The sequence below is a fragment of the Haemaphysalis longicornis genome, unplaced genomic scaffold (assembly GCF_048455015.1).
Source record: "Haemaphysalis longicornis isolate Haplotype H1 unplaced genomic scaffold, Haemaphysalis longicornis Haplotype H1 scaffold_1, whole genome shotgun sequence".
Classification (NCBI taxonomy): Eukaryota; Metazoa; Arthropoda; class Arachnida; order Ixodida; family Ixodidae; genus Haemaphysalis; species Haemaphysalis longicornis.
In genome coordinates, this window is record NW_027526203.1 from 401006234 (window position 1) to 401032738 (window position 26505).

The window sequence follows — 26505 nt, forward strand, 5'->3', positions numbered from 1 at the left end:
CTAGACGCACAAACCGCGATTTAGTGTTTTTGTTCAAGTGTATCCACTCCAGATTCGACAGCCCGAAATTAGTGAGCTCTGTTCGGCTAAGGGCACCAATTCGAGCTCTCCGCCCCCACCTTTGCTTTGATGTGACCACCTCAGAGATGCTGTCTCCAGTGTGCCGTGTGCAACGCGTGTACAATGATGACTTTCGTGCATCTTTGGACGTCTTTTCCGGCAACGTTAACTCTTTTAAACGCGCCCTGAAAAATGCATGCATTTGAAGCCGCTGTTGCCCATTCAGTATGGTATAGAAGTTATCTCGTGTTCGTGTTTTCCGTTCCCTTCCCATTTTCTACACTTGCACCGTTTGCCGTACACATACTCCCGTGCACCTATGTATGGGTGTCCGCAGGTGTGTGTGCATGCATGCACGTGCGCATTTGCCTGCACTTGTTCACCTTCACATGCACCCGCGTGGGCATGCGTGTATGTATGTTTTGTTTGCACTCACGAGCGTATGTGCCGTGCATACATATAAATTTTGCTTTATATGTACTTATTACCAGTATCCACGTTCCCCAGTAAGTTACGACGGTGGATTGTACTGAACTTGCGTGTATGCCAATGTACTTTGTAGTATACCTTGTCACAAGCCCTGTCTCAGCGCGTGCTAATGTACCTGACTGTTATCTCAATTCCTTAAATGTATAAATTGAGTGTGTGTGTGTGTGTGTGTGTGTGTGTGTGCGTGCGTGTGTGTGTGTGTGTGTGTGTGTGTGTGTGTGTGTGTGTGTGTGTGTGTGTGTGTGTGTGTGTGTGTGCGTGTGAGCTTGCGTGCGTGCTTACGTGTGTGTGAGTGCGTGTGCGTGCCTGCGAGCACGCGCGTGTGCGGTGGTACTATGTACTTTGTGATCCCTGCACTTCATAACCAGTCTCCATGTTTTACAGTTTGTTTATCTGTGTGTCGCCCTGTCCTTTTTGTGTGCACCACCCAAGAAGGCCTAGTGCTGTTGGTGGGCACCACCCAATAAACAATAAACAATAACGAAGTAACGGTGGACACGGCGAGAGCGGTCACGAGCAAATACACCTGTAACCGTTTAATACGCCCTACAGCAAAAACATACGCCAATTTTCTGCAGACCTGCCCCTCTCCTGCACTATGCCTGCAGATAATGCGCAGAGGAAAGAAGGAAAGCGACACAGCAGGCGAGATTTAAAAAACAGTGTTTCGGGGTTTAACGCCCGGATTAATTTTACCGGATCCGGATTAATTTTACCGCCTGGGTAATTTTACCGCCTTAGAGGTGCGCCGAAATCTCCACACGCGGGCGTTTTCGTTTCTAGAGTCCGATAAAAAAACGGCCGCGGCGGCCGGGATCGCACTCGAGTTCTCGGGCCCAGCTACACCACGGAGCCCCCGCCGCGGGTCAGCAAGCGAAGTACTTGTAGTGCGACTGTTTATGTCGTCCATTTTTATCCATCGTCGACAGATGGATAAAAGTGCACCTCTGATGTGAAGGGTGAACAAAAAAAAAAAAAATGGGCCCATCTCCCCGCGACGGGGACTCGAGTAAATGCGTCGCATAGGGGGTGAGTGTATTGCGTTAACGTTTAGTGTTTGGGGGTTGGTGCTACCACGTGTACACCACGCAGCTATCACGCCGCTGAGTCGCCAACGCACGCCGCTGACGACGTAGTTTGAATGAGTCAAGGATATAAGGCGCGTTCGTAGCCTTTGATTCTGTGTTGGTTTTGTGGCGCAGTGGGAAGAGCACCATGTACCTCGCGTTCCGCCCACAGGTAGCGAATGCGTTGTATCAGAAGCTTCTTGACGTAGTTTGAATGAGTCAAGGATATAAGGCGCGTTCGTAGCCTTTCATTCTGTGTCGGCTTTGTGGCGCAGTGGGTAGAGCACCATGTACCTTGCGTTCCGCCCGCAGGGTCGTGGGATCGAAACCAGGCGCCGGTAACTGTTATTTCTTTTTATAGTGGAGGGGGAGGCTGGCTGCTGCGGACGCCGACGCACGGGTGACATCGTGAGTTATACAAATGCTCTGCATTTAAAACAGTTGACCCGAGGAAACCTCGCCTATTATCGCCCGGACGCGGACATAAGCTCTTCATAACTCACCAGGAAAATTACCATTCCCTTCTCCTTCCCTTCATGGCGTCATTAAGCTGCCGTTCTACTATGCCGTTAAAAACACAAATGGAGACTAACAAGCCAAATCAACACTTCTTACACGGCCGTAACATTTTATTAATAACGAAACTCCCTTTATAAAACGCCCTATCGGACCGACGGCCCACAAGACGAACTGCGGATACGAGGATATGAGCCCCTGGAAAGAATGCTCACGCACTATCGGACAATTCCAATTCGGACTTTGTAGATAACGCTTTTTTTTTTTTAGCATTGTATCGAACGGAACACTCGACAAATGCATCGCCACTTTGTTAGTGAATATAGAGCGTTGTGATTACTTCGAGAGTGTGGACAGCGAAGGCGAACTTTTCATTGCATCTATTGAGGACCTGAAATCAAGGGTATGACGGAAGCCCGTCTGGTCGGGATGCATTTTGAAGAAGAAAGACCAGGGCGCCGACCACAAGTTATTTCGGGTTTAAAAGAAATTAACGTTCCTTATTAACGTGACCAAGGCTTCCGAGTGGAAACCGAAACGTTAATTTATTTTAAACCCGAAATAACTTGTGGTCGGCGTCCTGGTCTTTCTTCTATTGAGGACCTGCTCGTCATACCAGTATTTTCTTTGACAAACGTTTTATTGCATATATTGAGGATCTTTCCGTCGGGCCAGTACTTCACAAACTTTTTATTGCATCTATTCAGGATCTGTTCGCCAGACCAGTATTTTTTTATGAGCGTTGCAAGCTATGCGACTATACGCGAATAAGTTCTCCATGGAGAGGTTACGAGGAACAGCGCCGAGCTAATGTCCGGTCCGTGAGAACTTGGGTGAGCTTTTATCCGGTGATCTTTTGCCTCGGATTCGCAGTAGACGAGTATTTTTGGCCTGTTGCATTCGTTTTGCCGCCGGCATTAATAACCTGGCTGTTAGTTATTTCAAGAGGACAAATTGGGAGGTTAAGGCGGTTCTTATCGTTTCCTCAGTAATTGCGAGGCCCCCTAAGCAATCACGGACGAGGCACGCTGCGATAGCTTAGGGTCCTGTTAGCAGTCGTATCTGACCGGCATCCGGCCTCTTTAGACCTGCCTTGTGACGCAATTGCCCTCTCTCGTGGGCCAGGAGGTTCACGGCCCCTTAGAATCAACGCGTGCTGTAGTTGCCGTACGTAGACTTTTCGGACGGTGAACCATAGCGGCGAAAGCCACAAGTCCCCACGGTGCCGTGCATCAGTCCCCGAAGAATCACAAGCCGCGGCGCCTAAAGGCTTGATTTACAGTCAGACTCCTTCAGCGCGCAGGACTGCGCTCATGAGGCCACGCCTGCCCCGTCCATACCTCGTCACTGCACCGAGAGGTCTTTTGAAGCAACATAGGAATGTCATGCAAGAATGCGCCGCACAGCAAAAACGATAAATTCAAAGGCTGAGGACAGGAACTCGAAAAAAAAAAATCCAGAAATAGCGCGCCTACTGGTTGAGTGATTAAACAACAACAAAACACATAAATGGATCGGCGAGTATAAGTTATGAGTCTTGTTTTAGTTTTGTGTCTTCTCCTATTCTTGAACTGAAGAAATTTATCAGCATCCTTTAGAGTGCGGTTTTTATTTTTTCGCAGTAAATGTCTGATGAGTGACAGCTCTAAAGCGGGAACGAGTATATAAATTTTGATTGATTGGATTTGTTTTTCTGTCGACCGAGACTGCCATTTAGCGGAAGAAAAAAAAAAGCACACCACATACATAAATTATGACAGCGTGAGAGCGCCAAGGAATAGTAATGCAGTGATTCTCATCGACTATTCTGCAATAATTCTGCAATGGAAGCAATACCTACCGAAAAGTATACGTCATACATAGATATTCATCCTGGCAAAGCGGAGAAATGTTGGAGAAGACGATTATTTTGCGAACGAGAGTATTGGGTCTATTATGGCGTGCAACGCGGAGAGCCGATAACGTTGTTTTTATCTTAACAAATTACAGTACTGCGGTTTCAAGGCCTGGTCAAGACGTGCAAGCACCTAAAAATTCAGGCGTCTTAAACACGTCCGGTTTGGCGCGTACCACCTTATAGCGGGTGTTGTGACTTCCCCGTCTTCACGGCTTCTAGCAGACGACGCTGGTCATCATCGTTTCATTCTGCTGTTCACGAGCTGTCGCATGCTCTCGTGGCTGCGCCGGTTCGCGCCAACATTTTTCTAGCAGATTCCATTAAAGCTCCATCCCATCAAGACGTGTCGCTCCGCTTCCTGCAACGCGCTGCAGCTGGCGGACCCAGAGGTCCAACAGCGTGGCATGCCGCCTTGGAGCATCCCGCGACATTGTACACACTACTGAAATCCCGATTTCCTTGTTTCTTTCTTTTTTGTTTTGCCTCTCTTGCCCTTCTCAATGGGCAGGCATTAGAAACATGCGAGTAAAATTTTCTTGAAAGCTACCGATGAGGGATACATTACAAATTCATAACACCCACCGCGGTGGCTCAGTGGCTAAGGCGTTGTGCTGCGGAGCACGAGGTCGCGGGTTCGATTCCCGGCCGCGGCGCCCGCTTTTCTGATGGAGGTGAAAAGCAAAAACGCCCGTGTGTACGAGATTTCGGCGCACGTTAAAGATCCCCAGGAAGTCAAAATTAATCCGGAGCCCTCCACGACGGCGCGCCTCATCGCCTGAGTTGCGTCGGCCCGTCAATCACAAATTCATAACCTCAAGCAGCGCTCACTTTTGGTACTTCTCACTGGCGTTGGGACACAGGCGATGATATAACAAAGCAATCCGCCCTGCAGCACAATTCGAAGTAGTTACACAAATTCCAGCATTATATTATGATAATAACTACCCTGATAAGATACAATCTACTGAAAAGAAACGCTACTCAGAGTGAACCAAACATGCGCTGCAGCGAGCATGGCTGATCCGGAGGGATCCACATGACACAGGCGCGAGTCCCTAAGGTCACGTCACACGCAGCGCTGCCTGTGTTGGCGCTAACCACCAGTACGGCCGTCACCGCAGTAGGTCTACTCACAAGCTACTATTTTAAGGTGCCGCGACCACTGAACCTACGCTGCTGGCGAAGCTCCTGTCTCGCCGCACGGTCGCTCCATGGGCGGACATAACAATACTACATGTCGTACAGCTCGGTCGAGTGCGAATACATATGCCCTCTATCTGAGATTCTGCACACGCCTATTCTCCCGCTGCGGTAGAAAAACCACGTCCGGTATCTCGAGCCGTTATCGGTCACTCGAAAACGCACGATGGGCAAGATGCTGTCTTCGCCAAACGCGGTGAGCACACACCCCCGACCCGTTGGGCGAGCGCTAAAAAAGGCGGCATAAACACTAGCACGAAAAACCTGAAAAAGACCCTGCATATGAAAAAAAAAAAAGGGGGGGGGGGGGGGGCGGTGCTTTCATTTTAGGAAGCACTTACTGTTCATTGAGAGACAGGAGTAGTATTTGAATTACCGTGCGTGCAGCGAATCACGGTAGGGTTGACAAGAATCGGCACAGTGCGGCGGAGAGTTGTACATGTGTGCATGCGTTTGTCATGCACATAATTTTTAGGGGACGAATAAGTGCCGAATCTCTTCCGCGCCTCAAAACAAGACACTTTAGTTTGGCGTTCATTTGCCGAGCGTGCGCCAAACAGTTAGCTCTCGCTGCCGGTTACGCGGTAGCGATTTTTGGCGAGTTTTACTCATAAACAATGCTTTAATGACTCCGACTGTACGATTTCCACTGAGCATGATAAAGCGACCTTCCTATCTTGATACTGTCTTAGTAGGAAGGCACCACATCGCCGTTGCAATTATTTTGCTCGAGCACACAGCAATACTGTTTTGAAGCGAAAGGCAGTGGTCTGCATACTTGTTTTATTCAGCATCGAAATAATCTAGGAACATGCGGCAAATACTGAGCGTGGAATGCGCCGCGATATCGCCGTTAGGCAGCCGGTACAGCAGTTACCTCACTCCAATGTCGCAGCTCGGCGAATTGCGCACAGCATTCTTATTGCGCACTTACACCGATTAGTGGAGTCGCACAAAAATCGATTTCGCGCCACGCGGGCCGCGAAACGTGTTCGTCTCGCTCACAAAGCTGTGGCACAGGTGAAAATTCTTCCAAGTTCCGGAAGTGGGATTCCCTCCGCCACAAGCGGAACACCGCTATCCCGGTGGATTTTGCTTGTTCATTTCTCGCCTGTACGCCTTTTAGAACGGCAAGGTCGTCGCTTACTGAGTAGTGCACGCGACAGACCATACTTTCAATCGGAGCGCTGTCATCCTCAAGATCGGCCTGGCAAGAAACCGATGAAGCCCGTTTTTGTTCTTTCCGAGCTGCAAAACGAGCCCGACGGACACGGTTCCGTAAAATGTCGCTCCTCGACGGAACTCGACCTCTTTTCCGTATGACTGGTTTTTGTGGGGACGGATCCGCGTCCGTTAGGGCCCGTTTTTGCTGCACGGACAAGGAATGTACTCGTAGCATCGCCCATGTTGGTGGGTTCTGAATATGCACAGTCGTCACCCGCATCACTGCTGCGCACGCCTTCCTAGCGTACGCCTAACTAACAGTGTTGATACGCCCAACTAATAGTGCTCACATTTTTTTTTCTTCGTGTCTTATCTTCCCGGCGACATGACAAGCAGCCTCTTTCGGCTTTAGTACCGTGTTCGCGCACTCAAGGAGACGAAAATATTCACGTCAGCTGCAATGTCCCAAACGAGCACTCGCTCGAATGATGACCTCCACTGGACAGCGTCCCCCCTGCAATTGTTGGCGAGGCCGGGCCGGAGACTAGTGGAGGTGCGCGAACAATGCTCTCGCGGCACGACACAACCGACGACAATAGCATTACACGAATGCCCATCACCCGCGACGGCTCACTGCTTCTACTTTCTCCACTTTTTCATATGCAGAAAAAAACTGACGACGATGGGCAGAAAGGTGCGTTCAGCATCAAATGCTTCTCGTTCGATTATTTTTTAACCGATTGATAATGCGTACAGCAGTCTACATGATGCATTCTGCCTTTGAATTATCCTCATAGGCAAGATAGAAGCGGTTTAGGCAGCGAAGTGTAAGAACGCTGTTTCTAGACCTATTGTTAGGAATACTAATGAGAAACGCGAAGAGTTTTCGCCCGCGTGGAGCACGTATGGACCCCGCTTCGATCCCGCCCGCGGCGGCTGTTTTTCCCACGGTGACGAAAAACGAAAACGCCCTGAACTGCTCCCGAGAAGCCACTATCCTCAACTTACGCATGGAAACTGTGACGTCATTGGCATCCCCTGCAGAGTGGGGGGTATGTATCTACTGAGAAGCGGTGGGTGTCACGTGCTGATTGAGGATGGAGTGAAGTGAGTGTGGTCACTTCAACGCAAGTAGCGGGGTAAATTGGCACAGGGCCGGAATTTTTAGTGACCGTCATCGACTTTGTCAAGTTCGTACCCCCAGCTAGATGTCCACTTTTCACGTTAGTGAGGGACGGGTGAACCGGCTGTAAATTTCTTCCGAAGAGCCGTTCACACCCTTAACTTTTGATGGTAGCTGATCATCATTGGCCCATTTCCTTGAGTGGATATGTGCGGATTGAATAAGCGTTAATCGGCCGTGAACCACTTCCGGGGAGCAATTAGCTTCGACTACTGATGGAAGCTATGCGACATTAGTTCTGGGATACGTACAAGCCTGCCACTTCCTGTAAACACCTATACGCCTTCTAATGCTTCGCTTTGAACACTCCCGCCATTCTCTCGAGCACGCCAAAAAGAGCGCGCCGTTCGAACTGCGTGGCCTCGACACAACGAAGAAATTGCAGTACGTGCACGTATGGATTTTTATATTAGTATGCGCAGCGCAAAATACAAGGGCAAGAGACACGAGGAACACAGGCCAGGTGCTGTCCTGTGCTCTCTCGTCTCTTGTCCTTGTCTTTTGCGCTGGGTGCTTTCTAGTCGAACATGAATCACCCAAGCTTGCACTTTATCTGGGTTTTTGCGACATTTGTGTGTTCATCTGCCGCACGGAGCCGCCACTACAGCGCAATAACCTGTCGCTTCTCTCCTGGTTATATGCTCAACGTGTCCCGAGTAAACATTGCAAAAAGCATGCTTTACCGGTATACCACTGTACGTTTACTCGGACCGGCAAGTGCCAGGCCTCTTACGTGCCAGTAAAGTGCAACCTTCTCTACCAACAAAAAACTTTCTCCTTCAAGCTTGAACCAGAAAAGTTCCTCGTTGGCTGCACAAATGGATATTTTCGTGTCTTCTGTAAACTGAGGCCTGTGTGCCTGATGTACCCAAACCAAACCAATCTAACGCTGTTTCAATAATTGCAAGAATGTCATAGTGCTTTGCGGTGTCCTTTGAAAACTTCTAGAAGACGACATTGAATCGACGTATCGTTTCCAAAGCTGGAGTGGAGACGATGATGCGTCTTATTGTTATTTTTAAATCTTATCGAAAACACGTATGATGCGTGGACACCCTGAGCTAAAGGTTTCTAACAAAGCCCACTGGTGTCAAATGATCAGATATCGAAAAGATAGGTATCACCAAAATGACTCCCGCGCGGACTAATATCCCCTGTTCATAGCTGCCCCCGTATTTTAATTGTTTTAACTGCGTGTTTTAATTGATAAGTACGTTCAATTTACTTGTCTTAGATTTTGTGTGCGTGTGTGCGTGTTCGTGCGTGCAACGCGCCCAATACACCACGGCTATATAAGGCACGCCATAAAGGAGCGCTCCTGAATTATTTCTACCCCCTGGGGATCTTTCCCGTGCGCCGAAATTTCGGCACACAGACGTTTTCGTTTTTCGCCTCCATCAGAAAAACGGCCGCCCACATATCGACCCCGCGTACTTGGACTCTATTACAACGCCTTAGCCACTTAACCACCGCGGTGAGATTTCATCTCATATTCAACCCATCCATATGTATACATAGTTGTAAATACTATCTACATTACCCTGCAGTGTAATAAGTAGTACGCAAAAACGCCGGGCCAGGGTCGTGAAAGATTCTGGCAAAAAGTGACTAGCAGCGTGGCTGCAGAAAAACCCTCCACCTCGACCTCAGATCCTGGGTCACTTTACTGCAAAAATCGGCAGCATATCATATTTTGACATTCCTCATCTCTCCATCATCTTCCGCCTCACCGTCATCCTCCATCATCACTCTTTTTTTCTCTCTCTCTCCACACTGAGCTATAGCTGCCCTGCCCTCGTACACTCAAGCTGAGCCTAAGTGCTCCTCAATGCAATACAATTGCTTCCTCCGTTGGCGACTTCGAATACATGGTTATTTCACACTACAATAAAATCCCACCTTCGTACCCCAGGGCATCACACGCCAAGAGTTCTTTTTTTAACAGTTATTGCATAGCGAAAAAGAAAGGAGAGGAGGAAAAAAAAAAACCTCTGCTGCAAAAGTTGCCCACGCAGATAGGAAGAAAGCTAGTTCTTGCTCCGACTGCTAAATAACTACTTCAGTAGAGTTATGAAGTTCATCTTTGCGGTGGAATTATGAAAGCATAAAATGTGATCCTTGCACACAATCACAGCAGTAACGACGGTACCTGTCTGGACGAAAACAAATGTTTTATAAAGTGTCAGCAAGAATGCTTCAACACCCCGATACACTGCGCAGACGCGTTTCACTCAATATTCTATTCAAGCGCAGCGCCGGAAGCAGTTGTTGAAGCCTCCCACAGATGGCGCGAGACCCTCGTCGAGGAGTCGAGGCTCCGGGCGGAGCCCGCGCGCACTCTGCGTGTGCGCTTGCCGCTTACTATCACAGCGGTGACACAACGCGTATTGCGCACATTATAGCCTCCTTTAGACTGTGCAAGTATAGCGGGGCATAGAAACCCTACCTGGCCAAGCAGGGAGCCAAATAAGCATCGTTCGAAAGAGTAACAAAGAGCCTAAACGAATAACATTGAGAGCTGAACGTTTTTACTTTTCTTCTTCACTTTCTTGAATAGGTCCAATAAAACTTGCCATTCGCCCCAAATCGGTGGGATAACACTCACTATATACTATTACTTTCTAATGGAGTTCTACGGCAGCGCGCAAAAATTTATATTTGCAAGCCAGATAGGCCAGATAATCTGCACCAGTGCTTCAATCGAAATGCACCTGCATTTTGGTCCTTTCACTTTTCGTCGAAGATACACGAGATAGCTAAATAAAGGAGCGGTGGCGCGTTCTTGTCAAAAGCCATGTCCCTCGAATAAAGGTAACCAGGTATAGTTTGCCTCATCCTACAGCGAATAGAGAAGGGCCGAACTTCCCACAGCTGATGAATGTTCAAATTTACTAACTGAACACAACAACATCCACAAAACTTGTATTTATTATTATTATTATTGTTACGATGCAAAGCTTTCATAATGTCACCTCAAAGCTTATATTGTTGCCATGCGCATTTTTTAAAGCTATGTGAGCAGCAGAGTGAACTTTTGCTTTCCACCCCTTTTTCTCGCGAGAATATAAATATTGGGCCTGCCCATATTTATTGCCGCCTGAGCACGTGATGGAGAATATACGCACACTGAGGCCTCAGAATTGCTGGCGTTGTCTGCGTATTACTCAAACTGCGATGAAAAACAGTGCCGAACTTTTTATGCCCGGTTCAGGACGAGGGAACAAGCCGGGGGATGAGTTACAGCGGGAAGGCATCTGCACAGCTACGCTTTCTTTTATTACCCATTCGCTTCCCATATGCACCAGCTTTATTTCCGCGGGCGTCTCGTCCTACTACGCGGGCAGTGCTGTTATAAAAGGCGAACCGTTTGCTGCTCGGCGACCTTGGCGCGTGTCGTCCCGGGCGAGCGATGCGTCGGTCACACCGATAAGCCGAATCTCTCGCCCAGCGCAGGGACGGGCGCCATCGGGATGTGCTGAGCTTCGAGTTTGGCCTGAGATGGAATTCACAGTTGTGTCCGTTTCAAGGAGGGGGAAAAAGCGCGTTTCGCGCCCGTTTCAAGTCGCGGCGTATAGTTCAGATTGCCGGGCCTCTGACACAGAAACCAACGCCTAGGCACCTTGATTACTTTGCGTCATGTGTCGCCTACCTCCGGCAAGTCAGGCTTACTCGAAGTGGACACTTTGAAACGGACAAAACTCAGGATTTCGCCCCGGAATTGCGCGTAACTAAATCGCTGCCTCACGAAGGAATGCAAAGGTCTGAGGGCAGCTGGACGCACTTGCCAAATTTGCTGCGCCTTCACAGAGCCGATGACCCTACCCTGTCTCATAGTGCAGCGCTGAGCTAGGGCGGCTAGCCGAGCGCTGCTTGTGCGCGCCATTGTAAGAGATAGCCTTTGGCTGGGCGAAGAAGGCTATCCCTAAAACATCGCTAATTCTGATTTAGCGATATTTGCGCGTACCCGACAATTCTCGTTACAATTTTCTTCGCGCACGAGTTACTCCACCCCCACCCGCTCTTTTACTTCACTGCCCTGACCAAAGGTGCCCCAAAAAAACGATAAGATGATTTTCTTCATTGCCACTCTTTCTTTGTCCTCGTTTTCATTGGCCTACTTTGACATTTCGAAGCGAAATACAGGCAGAGCAACACGTGGCAATTACGGCATTCCATTTCAACGACGCCCCGAGCTTGTGTACTCGAGCGAGAGGCCAGAAACCCCAGGCGAGCCCAAGCGGCGAGTCGCAAGTCGAACAAGCTGCTTGAAACGTCTGCTGCCCCCGTCGTAAAGGCTACAGCTCACTGAACCTGCGATAACTAGAACTCCTGGATCCATCGAAGGAAGGGGAAAATCTAGACGAAGAGAAGAGAGACAGGAGACGGTAAGAAACAAAGAGAACGCTAGACAATCTTCCCGGGCCAGCGGCAACCTCAGCACGCCAATGTGTTAAACGTATACACACCTGGCGCGTCTTGCTTGCTGTGCACAGCCTTTTGAATTTGCCTTGAATTATGTCCGTTCGTCGTTGACTGAACAAAGCAGTGCCTCACACCTCGTTTCCAGGAAATGCAGGTGCGCCCTGCGCATCTTTAGTTACAGCAGACTACTAATAAAGAATTACGTGTTTCAACTATATTATTTTAATGCACGAAACTTTCCACGCCCCAGCTCATATGAACACTAAAGAAAAGCTCCCTCTTTTCACATATCCAAAAACAGACAAAAAAAAAACCACTTGGGGTACGTTTACATAGTATAGAAGCGACAAACACCGGCTCCAGGCATTTACTTTTAGAGTACATATAGGTATACGTTATAAGTAGGGTTTTTCGTCAGTCTAAAATTTGCAGTTTTACAAACAGCACTCCTGAGGTAAATGTTCCTTTCCCTTGAAGGCTAATATTAAATTATTCCTGCTGCAAACAAGAACGTCCATCGAGTTAAGTAATGGAAGCACGCCAGACGCGAAATAATTGTACGTAGCAGTTATTGAGAGCTTTATTTTCACGTGAAGTTCTCTATGCCCCCTCCTCGCTAAATCCGTTACTGGCCACTAATTTCGCGCGCAAATGTAGACGTCAAAGCAGAATCGACTGCTAGGAAGGGGGGGGGGGGTTATAACAGACTCAAGCTAGGTTAGAGTGACATAAGCGTTCCACGCAAACATCCAGCAGGCAGGAAAACCATCCGCGTTCACAGAGCGTAACATTTTGAGCATTACATTTTGACGTTGCTTGGGAAGTTAGAATAACGGTGCACGAAAAATAAATAGGCAAGCAGCGATTCTGGCATGAACCAGCGAAATGCTGGAAACGAAACCTCTGGACCAAAGAGAAACGAGAAGTCTTCAGAGAAATTAGCACGATATCTAACAATCACTGACTGCACCGCGTATGAAGATCGCAGGCAATTACTCGACGCGACGCTCAGTTTTTATCGAACTGCCTTCTAAAGCACCGTTTACAAGCGAAGGCATTGTGTTGCTCAGGCGTACATAAAACACCCGTCCTGAAGAAGGAAAAAAAAAACGAAAAAAAAAAAAAAAAACGGGGTAGCTAACTGCATTTGCATCATGCTCCAAAGTGCTCTGGTAAAGCTCGACGGAAGCGGTACAAAGGAATGATCTGCCACGAATACATCAAATATGAAGCGCATTTGACAGCACGTTCGCACTGCAGGTTGTGCATATTAAACCGTCGACAAAGGAAGCGGTGAGATGGCGCAACATTACTGCGGGATGCATTCAGCTGAGCAGAGCGCTTTTCTTTTTTTAGTGCGTGCCTATGTGCTTCCACGCTCATAGGCACGCAGTGATGTGTGCGTTGCGAAATATGCTCTTTGTGTACTCTCTCCATTCTCAGTTAATCTTTCCGCTTCGTGTTTTTCCCACGGCTCTCTGCAGGCTCTGATCGACATGCATTAAAAAGAGTTACGAAAGTTGAGGGTAATTATACCTGAGGCAAAAAGCATACTGCGTGAAGACAGAAGGGAGGGCATCCCCCTCCATGCATACGGCGATCTCAAAAGTTTAACGGAGGGAATGAAATCGCTACCGTTTGGAGCATGTATATGTACAGCCATCGTTTCAGTCGTATTAATTAACACCTCCCGGCTGAGCACATTTACCGCTATTCTTTTCATGTGCTGCATGCTGCGACCATGCCTGATTTGCGCAAATAGAGCAAATAAGAGAGGGCAGGGACGCGACGCTTTGCCACATTAAAGGAGTACTGACACGAAAATGTTATGTCCCATTTTTATTGCTTTTATATCGATAAAAGCAATAAAAATGTTTTGGAGAACCCGACACAGCACTTTAAATACTTCAGCGCGCGATAATTAATTACACTGAACGGCTTGAAAATCGTTTGGCTCAATTTCCCGCGCTTTCAGCCCGAAAGGCGCATATGCCAGAATCCCGGCATGACCTCACCGCTTTGTGCGGACGCCAAAACACTGCGGAGGCCGGTGGGGGCGTTGTTTCGACCGCGCCGCCGCCGGAGCTAGAGCCAGTAAACCTTTATTTAGTGACGCTAGCCGGAGCTGAACGGCTGAGCTGCCTGAAGGTGCTAGGCTTAGCATTGCGGCGGAAATTCGATGACCGCTTTCAATAAAAATCCTGATGGCGACTTCTATTGCGATTACGGGCTATATTATAGCTTCCTTTCCCGTGTGGAACTTTATTTTTGCCAATAGTGTCTTTCTGGGCAGCGGTTGTGCCTGTAGCTCTGGCTACGTGCACCCGTTTGTGAATGCGGCGGCGCCCGGCGCCGCTCGCGGGGCCGCGTGCGTCAAGTGACGTCACGAGTTTTTGACGAGCGCTGTCCGGGTCACTTCTTTTGGCTTGCACGGGATGATGTCACGCCGATGCCTATTTGCTGAGTGCCGCTCCGCGTGCTGTTACGTCGGCGCGATAATGAGATCCAATCAAAGTGTGTTCTTCGCGACGCAGGCCGCTCAGGGTATTCTGTTGGGTAAGGGGAGCGAACTGTGCAATAATATTAACCCCGAAAATTGGTGTCAGTACTCCTTTAAGCTGCAACGCGCAAGTCTATCGGTGCCCGAGCGCCGACCCGGTTGCGGCAGAGGAACAAGCTGGGCGCTCATCTCCGGTAGCCGCAATACGCGCGAACCTTCCCTCTGTTGCTCTCCGATTTCGCTTGTTTGGGTTCAGCGAACATTTGTCCAGGAGGAGTTCTTTTTGTTTTCTCCTGCCGTCGCCCCCCATCACAGGTGACGCAGAACAGCGTGCTCGCGAAATGGCAGCTGCTGTCTGAAGCATGCCATTGTGCCGACGGCTTTTTCATCGCGCCGCCCAGGTCGCGTGCGTCCGCAGGAATAAACTTTTGAGACGCTCGACATATGCTGACGGGGCTGTCATTTCGCTAAACAGATACATTAGGAACGTGCCGCGAATGACAAGTGAAAAGTGTTACTGAAGTACGTATACACTAGGCGCTTTTCGTAAGAAAACGGTGTTGTGGACGCGGTTAGTATAGGGCAGAAGCCGAGTCATTGCTCTCGGCTGTTTTTTTGTTTGTTTGTTTTTCCCAAGAGAGGACAAAAAGAGCACACGCAGTTAGTGGTGGAAGAAATACGCTCTGGGGCGCGCCAGTTGGCTCGTATTACCAGTCCTAACCACCAGTTAGCAGCGCGTAATGCTATGTTCGGACTACTGAAGCAACAGACTTACCAGTACCGATAACCGTAAGAAACGGCGATTCGCGAAATTCTGTTTGCAACTTCAGACAAGGTCATTTCTTGGAAATGTTTTGGCAACAAACAACGTCACAATTAAAACAGAACTGTGTCGAGCTCTCCGCAGCCATGGTGAGCGCGAACGTGTGAAATTGAATGCAATGTAGGCCACGACAACAGCGTCTACTTACTGCGTACAGGTCACACAGATTCAACGTTGGCAATCTCGTGTACATTGCTTTAAGCAACGTGTCGGTGATTCGCGTGTTTTGCACTCGCGCCATTTGACGATTGAATATGAAGCGCGAGTACCTACTGCAGCAGCTAGCTGTTTGCCGGTTACCGTACTTGTGTAGGTACTACCTGCTTGCACTACACGAGACCAAACGCGGTCCTCTCGTAGTCGAGGACTGTTGCAGTACTCAAGAGCTCTCATAAGTGGGAAGGGCAACTGTAGACAGTCAGCGTAATGGGCAGTATCAGTCGTGAAAACGCCAGTCCTGCTGCTGAGAGGGCACGCTGGATCCGCTGGGCGTCGTGGAGGCTTAGTGAACAAAGTACGGGGAAAATTAGAGCACACAGGGCAGCAAACAAACGACAAGGTGAAGCGGTTTTCAGCAATCGCTTCAGCTTGCCGCCTGCTTGCACCGCGCTAAGCATCTGACAAATTCACATGCAGCCTAGTCACCTGACAGCAGTTAGCGACTTTCGAAATGACAGTGGACGCACCACGACATCGACGGCGATATAGCCACGCTCTCGACTTCTATATGTAACAACGCGAATTACCTGCCCATCTAGCAGGTGCGAACGTCTATGCCCTGTGTGTGGCTTTCCCTCCACCGAGCACAAAAAATCGAAAAGTGCACGCCAATTCATCTTGAGGGATCAGTAATTGTTGGGCAACCCCGCTTTTTTTTCTTGCACTCGCTAATTTAGGAAGTAGCGCAGTGATTGTAGGCGCAGATCCACTATTCGGAAGCCCTCCAAGCAGGTAAATGACAGCCTTTTCCCTCGCCGAGCAGTCCACACGATTTGGGTTTCGTCGCGTGTCTTGCTTCGCTTTTCCTCCGTTTGCCTCCTGAACTTACCAGAGCATCTACACAACCCCACACCGAAGACGAGTGAGGCTCCCTCGTAATATCCGCAAGGTGCGAAGGTAGCAAGGTGCAACACGAGCACAACACACCCACGCACACACACACACGCACACACGCACGCGCGCGCAGAGCCACAAATTCTTCCGGAAGGCACCGCACTCGTCTGGCGGTGGCGCACAAACACTCGACCCGTGGGGCGTTTAACTCTGTCGGCCCGGGCCGGCGTCTGTTCCGCACACCTCGCGCCCGCTGGGAAGATTGCACGCACACATATCCACACCGTTGCCTTTTCTCTCTCTCGCTCTCTCTTGGTTGGCGTAATCCACAGGGCACCGAGACTGCCTCGGCTGTACCACGTGTCACCAGCTCCGCCGAGTGGGGCCACCGATAGACGACCTCTGGAACGAGAAACCAGACAGAAGAAACGGTCAAGCCAAGCACGCAAGCGGGAGTGGCGGTTTTGGGGCCCCCGCGAAATTTTCGAGGTCAGATGCTACTCTAGCATCCATGAATTACACCCGATAGAAAACGTCGCGTGTGCTAGTGATGAAGCATGATGACGAAGCATGATGTTGGCACTGAAGGCAAACGTGAGCGTGGGTGCGTGATGAAGTCAGCGTTACTCAGACCTTGAGTTCGCTGCCAACTCAACTTCTTGCACCCCACAAGTTACGGATAAATAAAAAAAGAAAAGAAAAAGAAAACAAGGGTCTTTTAACTAAGGAAGGATGTCACAGACGACCGGGACTGGCTGGATATATTTATCAGTGATGGCATTCAGGGATGTCAGTGGCCGGCGCTTAATTTTTGCACGAAAAATGGAAGAAGGCAAAAAAGGATAATGCCAGCACATGAGTAGCTTTTCCATTGAGCATTCAAGTTCACTGATCCTCAGCACATCACGCATTAACTGAAATGAATAACGAGAACACACTAAGGTCCCGAGATGCGAAATGCGAGGGAAATGTCTTGTTCAAAACGTTGTTGACCAATACCGTTTTGCCTTCGCCCTTCGGACAAAGCAAAACCCCACAAAATGTGCACCGTGTGGGATGCAACTGAGTAGAACACGCAACCATCTATGGCCCTTTGTATGGGCGTTTTCGACATCGTTTTCGACATCGCGACCTCACGACAGGGAAGCGAGGTTTTAATAATGGCTTAATGGCAGTGGAAAAGCGCTCCCGCGCTTCGATTATTCCCCCAAAGAGCCTAACCTGCGAGCATTGTATACATCTTCGCCCAGCTTACCACGACAACGGGCTACCCATGCACACTCTGCTCGCCATTATTGTCCTGCGCCTGCCTGTGACACGACCGCCCACGCTTCTTTGCCGATTATTCTTCGCGCACAATGCGACCTGTTTTAAATGTGGCGTTGATGCGGACTGAATCTGGAACTGCTGGCGCCACGACCGCACAAGACAGGCGAATGCAATTCACGGGAGAAATTAATGTTCGGCTCACTACACGCGATCACATGCGCAACTTGAAATTTTGCGTTAGTAAAAAGTATCTTGGGCTGAAATTCTACAAGCGAAATGGGAGCAAAAACCGCGATTGTCTCAGATTTTATGTGCTCGAGGTGTAACACTACACCACACATGCAATTATATATGTATATATAATGCTATCGTATTCATTATAGCCTTAGACCTCCTTGGATAAGGATTAAGGGTGGCTAAGGATTCCAACATTTCTTTTATTAGTTCATCACGTAAAAAGAATACATAACAAGGCGAAAAGTTCTGCCTTCATGACGTGAGCCAACACAAGCACGGGATCAGCGCGATCTAAATTTCAATGTTCTGCTCTCACAACACATCGCGAATCAAGCGCATTCATTCTCCGTCCTCCCTAATGACCTCAATTAGAGGATTAATCATGCTCAAGGCCGCCGCAACGATGCGACCTTGAGAACAGATGATTGATCAACCTAAGGTCGACAAACCGACGTGTGGATCTGCCATTGCTCTGCATCTGCAATTACGCTTGTCCTACAGGTGGCTACTCCAAGCCGCGACTTGCAGGTGTTCAGGCAGTGACATCACAGTGAGATATCACGTTTGACTCGACGCAACGTTTATTTCATGAAGTGACAAACCAAACTAGCAACGCCCACCTAGAAACGGGGATATAGATCAGAGTCAGATTTCGCTGTTGCGTACCCAGCCACTTTCATTCTGTTTCTGTGCCTCCACAGAAATGAATTAGAAAAAAAAAAAAAAAAAGCGCGGTCGCAGTAGACATTCTTGCTGATTGACGGCTTTTTGTTACGCCTTTCTTTTCTATCTACGGGTTGCGCGGGAACATTTCTACCGTTTCCGGCGCGTCGATATGTGGCACGGGGCAGATCTCATAAGCATACACGTGCCGCCTGCCAAAGAAAGGCGCACAAAGATAATACAACAAAGAGGCGCGGCGGAGTTTGGTTTAGCCTTCGCCTTGACGACCGCTGTCAGGCAACCTGGAAGCGATCGGGAACGCTATCTCGGGCGGATAGCGCGGAAAGGTGACCCCGCGGGGGGAAGAGCGCCAGATAGGACCCAGCAGTGAAGAGGGGGGCGCCCACCACGTTGGCAGAGCGCTGCACGTGCGCTTTCTTCCTCCCTCAACGGGAGAGGAGGCAGCAGCACACGTGTACGAGTGCAGCTCGTGTATCGCTCCGCCGCCGCGGGCGCTTCGCCCCTTCCCGCCGAGAGATGGCGGGACGAGTCCGGAGAGCGGCGGCCAACTGCACGTGCGGAGCCGTTCCCGAAGCCTCGCTATCCACATGCATTTCGCGGGCCTGAAATCCTTCAGTCGTGGCTCATTGTATATAGAGAAGCGAGAACGCATTTCGCCCCTTATCGCGATGGCACGACTTGACAAAAGGCAGGTCGTGTCGTCCGTTATGCGTGCGCATTGTAGGTAGGCAGCATCGTAGGTGCGTACCCCGTTTCGGATTGATATTCAGCATGTTGCAGTGGTACATCGCTTCGTAACAGTACAACGGAAATCCCCCCCTTGTTTTTCAAATTTCGTCATGCGATTTTTTTTTTTTCTGCACAGCATCAAAGTTGAACGCGCGGGCCCAATGTGGCTGCAAATGTCGCCGTGGGAAAAGAAAGGACAAAACATTGCATGGACAGCAAAAGTAGCGCAACTGTGGGGATTTATCGATCACTATGGTGTGCGTGTTCAAATTGTTCAGCGACCCCGCGAAAGGACAAGCAACGACTTCTCGACTGGAAGTGGGAATTTTGTGCGCGATGTACTAGTAATAAACGTTCGTTGATCTTAAAAGGGAAACGGGCAAGAGTGCACAGCCTCATAAGTCTAGGAGGCCGCGCCGATTCCAGAGCCCGGTCGACCAGGTTGTTGATCTGGAGCCAGCTGGTCGGCGCAACTCCTACTGCTCAGGCGTGCGTTGAGGAGGAGTGCACCAAGCGGTAGTTAGTGTGGCATTCGTGTTGGAGAGTAACAGAGAAATGAGGGACAGAACCGTGTGGTTGAAGTAAGTACCGGTCTGTAGCCGGCGACATGTGGAAAAAAAAAAAAAAAAAAGAAGTGCAGCAGGCGTGAGTCCACGTATGTAGGTATTCGTTATGACAGAGACCAAGACGAAATGCGAACAAATACTGCGCGTCAACTCCAGGGTTCTTACAGCGGTGTTCCTAGCGCAAATCCAGCCGAGAGTTCTTTATGACCCCAGCAACTTGTTTCCAACATGCTGTGACACTCTCCTGTCCGCTTTGTTGTTTGTGGCATATTAAGCGTGTACGTCTAATGCAGTACGCACTACAACAGATCACTGACATCACGTAGCATGGTGCAGTGTGGATTGCTTAACGCTCGTGGATTGCTTAAAGTTCTGCGTCTTCCCCCCGTTTAAAATACCAGCGCCATAATGTCGACAGGTGGTGCACATGCAGCAAAGTCCAGAACCTGACAGCTACGTCCCCAATGTTGTAAGTACTCTCGCCCCTGTGGGGCCGAGACCGCTTAGGGCACCCTGCACGACCAATAGGGCGCCGCAGCAGCCTGCCGCGCTTCTTGGAAATAGCGCCGATGGTCTGGCTGCCGCTACTCCGCTGGCGCATACGAGGAGCACGCTAAAGCTGGCTCCTAACGATTCGGAAGGAGGGGCTCCGCGGGTGGCCTTGAGTGCGCTGAGTCAAGGGCGCCTCTGCGCGCCACTGCAGCCGAGAACCACACGGCCAGCTGTTGCTAACCGGCACGGGGCCGTGGAACGCGGCCGGATGGGCTCGGGCCCCCCGTCAGGCGGCGCTGGAGCTCACCGCGGCCACACACCGGCTCCAACAAAGTTGCACCGAGTTGCCCGCGCGCCGCCGCTGGCTACCTCGAACGCATCACGATGAGGGAGATGGCACAGCGCCAGCCCTCTCTGCATACGGAGGCTGCGCGATTTACGAGACTCGTCAAGTTTCGTGCCGCGCCGAGGGGGCTTTCCCCGCTCGCCCTGGGGCATCGGTGAAACGATCGAGGCCTTCGTGGAGCGTATCGAGGAAGCATGACTCTAACCAGGACGATCGGTAGCCGAAGAAGGGGGGTTTCTTTGGCTGTCGTCCAGATAATTGTTCGCAAGTCATGAATTCCTTAGCTTGAAACCAACCTGCCCAACGTTCCGCCTTAATTGTCCTAGAACGAAGCCCGTCGATCTCTGCACGTGAGGCCACGCAGTTGGCCACGCAGTGCCAACTGCGCTTTGCGAACGCAACAGGCGAGACAGCAAGGGAGAGAGAGAAAAAAAAGCACTTGCGTGCCCTCTGAGTACTCCCGTTAGCAGTCGAGCACCATTTTGATGCGCTGGAAGAGGACCTCCCGGTGGGGTCTCTTCTATGCTAGTGCCTATCCTGAAAGCCAATCAGAGGCACAATTCTACTCCGTACGCAGCTTTGATTCATACATTCCCGCTGTGCGCGTCCTACTTAGCCTCGTGGACGATGCTGCTTGCCAAGTTGCACTCTTGGGCATCTACGCGCGCTATCGTCGAGCCCACTCGGCGACCCCCGTGCTTTCGTTCGTGCGCTTTACCAAGCCGGAAGATTTCTGCTGCAATGCTCCAAGAGTAACAGGTTTGTTTGCTGTACGGGGAAGAAAAGCCACATCACCGCACGTGCGCTTCGATAACGCCGGCATGGGCCGCTAGATAAGCGGTATTCCCAACTCGGCCTGCCGGCGCATGTGACAAGGCCGACAGAGAATCAGCTTCGCTCTGGCTGCAATCAGCTAACAAATTCACCTCCTCGGGACGCTCGCACGGGACTCACTGATCCATGCAACAAGCCCGCATGTGCCGTATACTGCACACCGCTTGAAGGCGCAGTGACCCTCCTGTCGACTGCATCTCGCAAGTCCAAACTGCACGCTGCAGATCGTATGCAGACATTAGCAGCAGACATCGTCTGCAGACATTAGGGTTTTCGTATGTTTCATTGGCAGTATAGAAAGCTTGCACATGACGCCGCCTCAGCCACTTTTGGAGAACCGCATCCAGCTTCCTCAGCGTTCGCCAAGAGCATCGGATCGTGCAGCCTTTCGCCGTGTGTGCCACTCACAATGACGTCAGCGCAAGAACGCGGACCAAGCGGGACTCGCAGCTTGGGGGCTACGCGCACGAAACTGCAAGGTGGCCGCGGTGTAACAATAAAAAATATGTTACAAGCAAACAACGCCGCCTATTATGGGGGCACTTGTGGCTGTGCCCTGAGGGAATTGTTTCCAGTAATGATGACTATATCACCTTAGACGATAGCAACAATAATAATCACGCTTGTTTACGCGCGCAGGGACAGCCGATAGGCCTTCAGGGGCGTGCGTGAAATAGGAATTTAAGAAACACTTCTTTATTATATCAGTGCGAGGACTAGTGTCTAACAAAAAGAAAAGTGACACTGCCAGTGGCACATTCCGACACCGCACAAGAAGACCCACCGGTTGACAAGCCGCGGTATGCAGTGGGTACGCCGCTCTAAATTTAATATGTACGCCAAACACCATGTCTCCAATATTAATGATTCGTTTCGTGATACAGTATACCCGGGACGCCGCAACGGCAAGTAACGTTACGAATTATTCAAACGCCCTCCACAACGCCGCACCTGAAACCAAAAAAGAAAAAGCGTCACAACTGTTTTTTTTTTGTTCCTGTAACGCTACTGTCGAAATGGCATCTTATATGCTAGGAGCCATTAATCTACTCGAGCAAGGAACAATCGGTAACTCGCCCCTTGTTAAAATGACATCAAACGCTGAATACCTTTTTTTTTTAACTGAAAGACCTGACCTTTTTGTCGGTGCCTCGGTTTTTCTTAACGAAAATGCGCTGTCTGGGTGGACATAGTTAAACGTGGCATTTCAGCTGTTTCCTTCCAGTTTCTTTCTTTTTTATGTGCGACGCAAAGTAAAAGGCCACAAATTGTGAGCGAGACAGCCGCTCTTCGGTGCCGTCGAAAAGAAGGCGCGCGTAATTTAATAAGTCAGGGTGCGCACAGTGAAAGGTTAGGCGAAAGGCTGGTGTGCACGGTCTCCGCCGGCAGTACAGCCACGGGGGTCAGAAATGACGCAGGATCCTCGTATTTCAGAACATTCAGTCGCTATCCCGACGAACAACTGCTGAACAAGGTGTACGCCACGGTTTGATTGATTGGTTGGTTGATTGTGGGGGTTTAACGCGCCGACGCTACACAGGCGATGAGGCGCGCCGTGTAGCGCTTGGGGCCAACACATCCATCGTGCCATCACATCCAACGAGCAGAAACATCCAATTTCGTGTCATCACATCCAACGTGCCATCACATCCAAAGCTGTGTCATTACATCCAATTTCGGCCAGTACATCCACTGCACCACACCTCCAACGTTTCATTACTTAGTGCGTAATGCCTGTTGCGTAATGTCCACAAATATATACTCAGAATGAACACCTTTTTTTGTGTGTTGATATTTGTGTTTATGCGTAATAAAATCAGTTGTGAGCATCTCCAACGTTTCATTACTTAGTGCGTAATGCCCTGTTGCTTAACGCCCACAAATATATACTCAAAATGAACACGTTTTTTGTGTGTTTTATTTGTGTTAATATTTGTGTTTATGCGTAATAAAATCAGTTGTGAGTTAGCGCCGTCGTGTGTGTCTTCTCTTCTGTCGTCCCGTTTCAAGCGCTACTTGCGATGCATCAACACCAACTAGCCCAACTGTCTATTCTACTGCTTGACTTGTCCGAGGATTTTTGTCCGAGGATCTTTGACTTGACTTTCTTCAGATCAGTGGCACGGCGATGGGAACCAAGATGGCTCCAAATTACGCCAATATTTTATGGCATCATTGGAAACTCCTTTTATTGAGAAGCAACAAAAGAAACCACTGTTTTACAGGCGTTTTCTAGATGACATATTCATGATATGGAACCACGACAAAGCGAGCCTTCTTGACTTCATTTCAAAATTTAACTGCCTCCATCAATCAATCAAGTTCACCCACGACATATCTCAAGATACTATCAACTTTTTGGATGTAACCCTTCAGGTACATGGCAACTCCCTCGCGACCACCGTCTACAAAAAACCCACGGATCGCCAACAGTACCTGCATTTTGACAGCAACCACCCACGACATTGCAAAGTTGGAATACCATACTCGCAGGCATACAGATACCGCCGAATCTGTTCTGATGTCCAAGAATTTGACAGAAACTCGCAAAATCTAAAGAACATCCTTCTGAATCAAAATTACCCAGAAAATATAATTGATGACGCAATCAACCGGGCCCGCCGAACAGACCGCCAGTCAGCATTGTCAAAAGCCAATTCACAAAAAAAAGGAAACACCCCAGGCCAACCTGGTATTAACATACGGTGCGAACATGCCACGAGTAAACAACATACTGAGCAGGCATTTCAACATGATCAGACAAAGTGAGCACCTGTTAGCTATCTTCCCCGAACCACCCCGTGTAGTGTATCGTAAAGACAAGAACTTAAGAGATATGCTTGTTAAGGCTAAAATTGGGGTCACGAAACAACCCTCAGGCTGCCTCCCATGCGGGAAAACTCGCTGCAAAATCTGTCCCCTCATCACCCCAACCGACACGGCAAAACCTAACTTTTCCAAATTTTCCTTCCGAATAAAAGAAAGCCTCGACTGTGATTCCAGTAACGTCGTATACAGACTGCACTGCGAAATGTGTGGCAAGGACTATATTGGCCAGACCGAGAATGCATTCCGGCTCAGATTCAACAACCACAAATCCTACGTCACCTCACAGCCGGATCTACCATTTTCCAAACATATGCGCCTGCCGGACCATTCCATTGAGCATATCAGAATTACTCTCCTGCAGTCCGGCTTCCGCTCTTCCCTCGAACGCGAGCAGAGGGAGTCCTACTTTATACATAAATTCCAGGCATTCACCCATGGCATCAATGAGGACCCGGGGCCGGGCCCGTTGGGCCGGGCCGCCTCTCATTCTTGCGGCAAGACGGAAATATCGGGGCCTTGCGGGCGATGGAGGGGGTGAGCGCGGAACCGGGACCGTGCATACAACTTAAAAAAAGAAAGGAAGAAGGAACGTGTAGAACCACGGCCGCTGGATGAAAGCGCCGTGATAGAACGCCCCCCCTTTCCCGCCCGTTCGGCAAACACCACCCGTCTCATCAGTGACCTTGAACAGCTGTGAGCGCGCCCCGCGGGCCCGCCGACGCACAGTATGACCGCCGCACCGCTGACAGACAAACGGCCGAAGAATTCGCCGCAAACGAAACCAAATTCTAGTTTTTGTTCTTGTTCCGCGGCTCGCTGGCCGCGCGGCAAAGCTTTGCTGCACCACTCGGTTTCGTCGAAGTGGCGCCAAGACGCGAGCTGCTGTGGGTTTAACCAGGAGTAAAACAAAACCGAAAATGGGACAGGAAATACCGAGTATGACGCGGGGACCATGTGTCGACTGGGCGGGCCGTGCATGCATGCGGCCTTGCAGTATGACCGAATCGAAGATCTATGCCTGTGCCGTCATCTTATGTCCGTCTCCCTTCACCCCCCTTTTTTGCCCCTTTTCCCTTCCCGCTGACTACTTTTACACCATTTACGGAGCGCGCAGGACTCACTCTTGTTTTTGATTTTGTGTTTGCTTGTGTGCTTCTTGTTATCGTGTTTTCGTGCTGCCTTTTCGTCCGTGTTCTTTCCCCTTCCCTCACCTTCCACCTTTCTAGCCAATCGGAATACCTCACTTGCTCAAACTGTTTGAAACACCCCTCACCCTCCAACTCTCCTGCAGGGATGAGGGAAGTAAGCCTCCCTCACAGAAGTTTTTGTATAAAGGCGAAATGTGAGAAATTAAAATACAGCCCTGAAGAAGGAGTTTCTAACTCCGAAACAATTGGCAACAAAAACGGGAAACGTGTCAGTCGACTGCTTTCACTATATATATATATATATATATATATATATATATATATATATATATATATAAGAGAAGAAAAACTTCGAACAAGGTAAAAGCACGATTGTGGCCTACGTTTCAGCAAAGAGAACTTGCTTTTCTCAGGGAAAGCAAGTTCCCTGCTCCCTTGCTTCCCTGAGGAAAGCAAGTTCTCTTTGCTGAAACGTAGGCCACAATCGTGCTTTTACCTTGTTCGAAGTTTTTCTTCTCTTGTGTTCTCTACCATCTTCAAAGTTCTACTACTCCCTATATATATATATATATATATATATATATATATATATATATATATATATATATATATATATATAGGGTTTGGAAATGAGGGGCTCGTTAGGAAATACAGAAAGAAATGCCGGCAGTCTACAACGGCAAAGAAGGCATAGGGGAATGGTTAGACTATTTTTACCGTTAGTGACGTGACATTATTTTTTAAAATTATTACGTGAGAAAGAAAGAAAGAAAAACAGGCGCCCAGAGTGGGGACCGAACCCACGCCTTTCGATTAGATCTTGAATGCCTTACCAATTCAGCTATCTGGGCGACTGTGTTCTCCTTCACTGGCGTGGGTTCGGTCCCCACTCTGGGCGCGTGTTTTTCTTTCTTTCTCACGTAATAATTAAAAAAATAATGTAACGTCACTAACGGTAAAAAATAGTCTAACCATTCCCCTATGCCTTCTTTGGCGT

General features: G+C 49.4%; 1 long non-coding RNA gene across 1 annotated transcript in view; it reads right to left on the bottom strand.

The window, feature by feature from the left end:
* Positions 1 to 3799: 3799 nt before the first annotated feature.
* LOC144155412 (uncharacterized) overlaps positions 3800 to 26505 on the bottom strand; it is a 56401-nt gene continuing 33695 nt past the window's right edge. Inside the window, exon 2 of the long non-coding RNA XR_013319573.1 lies at positions 3800 to 16776. This is a non-coding gene — a long non-coding RNA (uncharacterized LOC144155412). The remainder of the gene's footprint in view (positions 16777 to 26505) is intronic.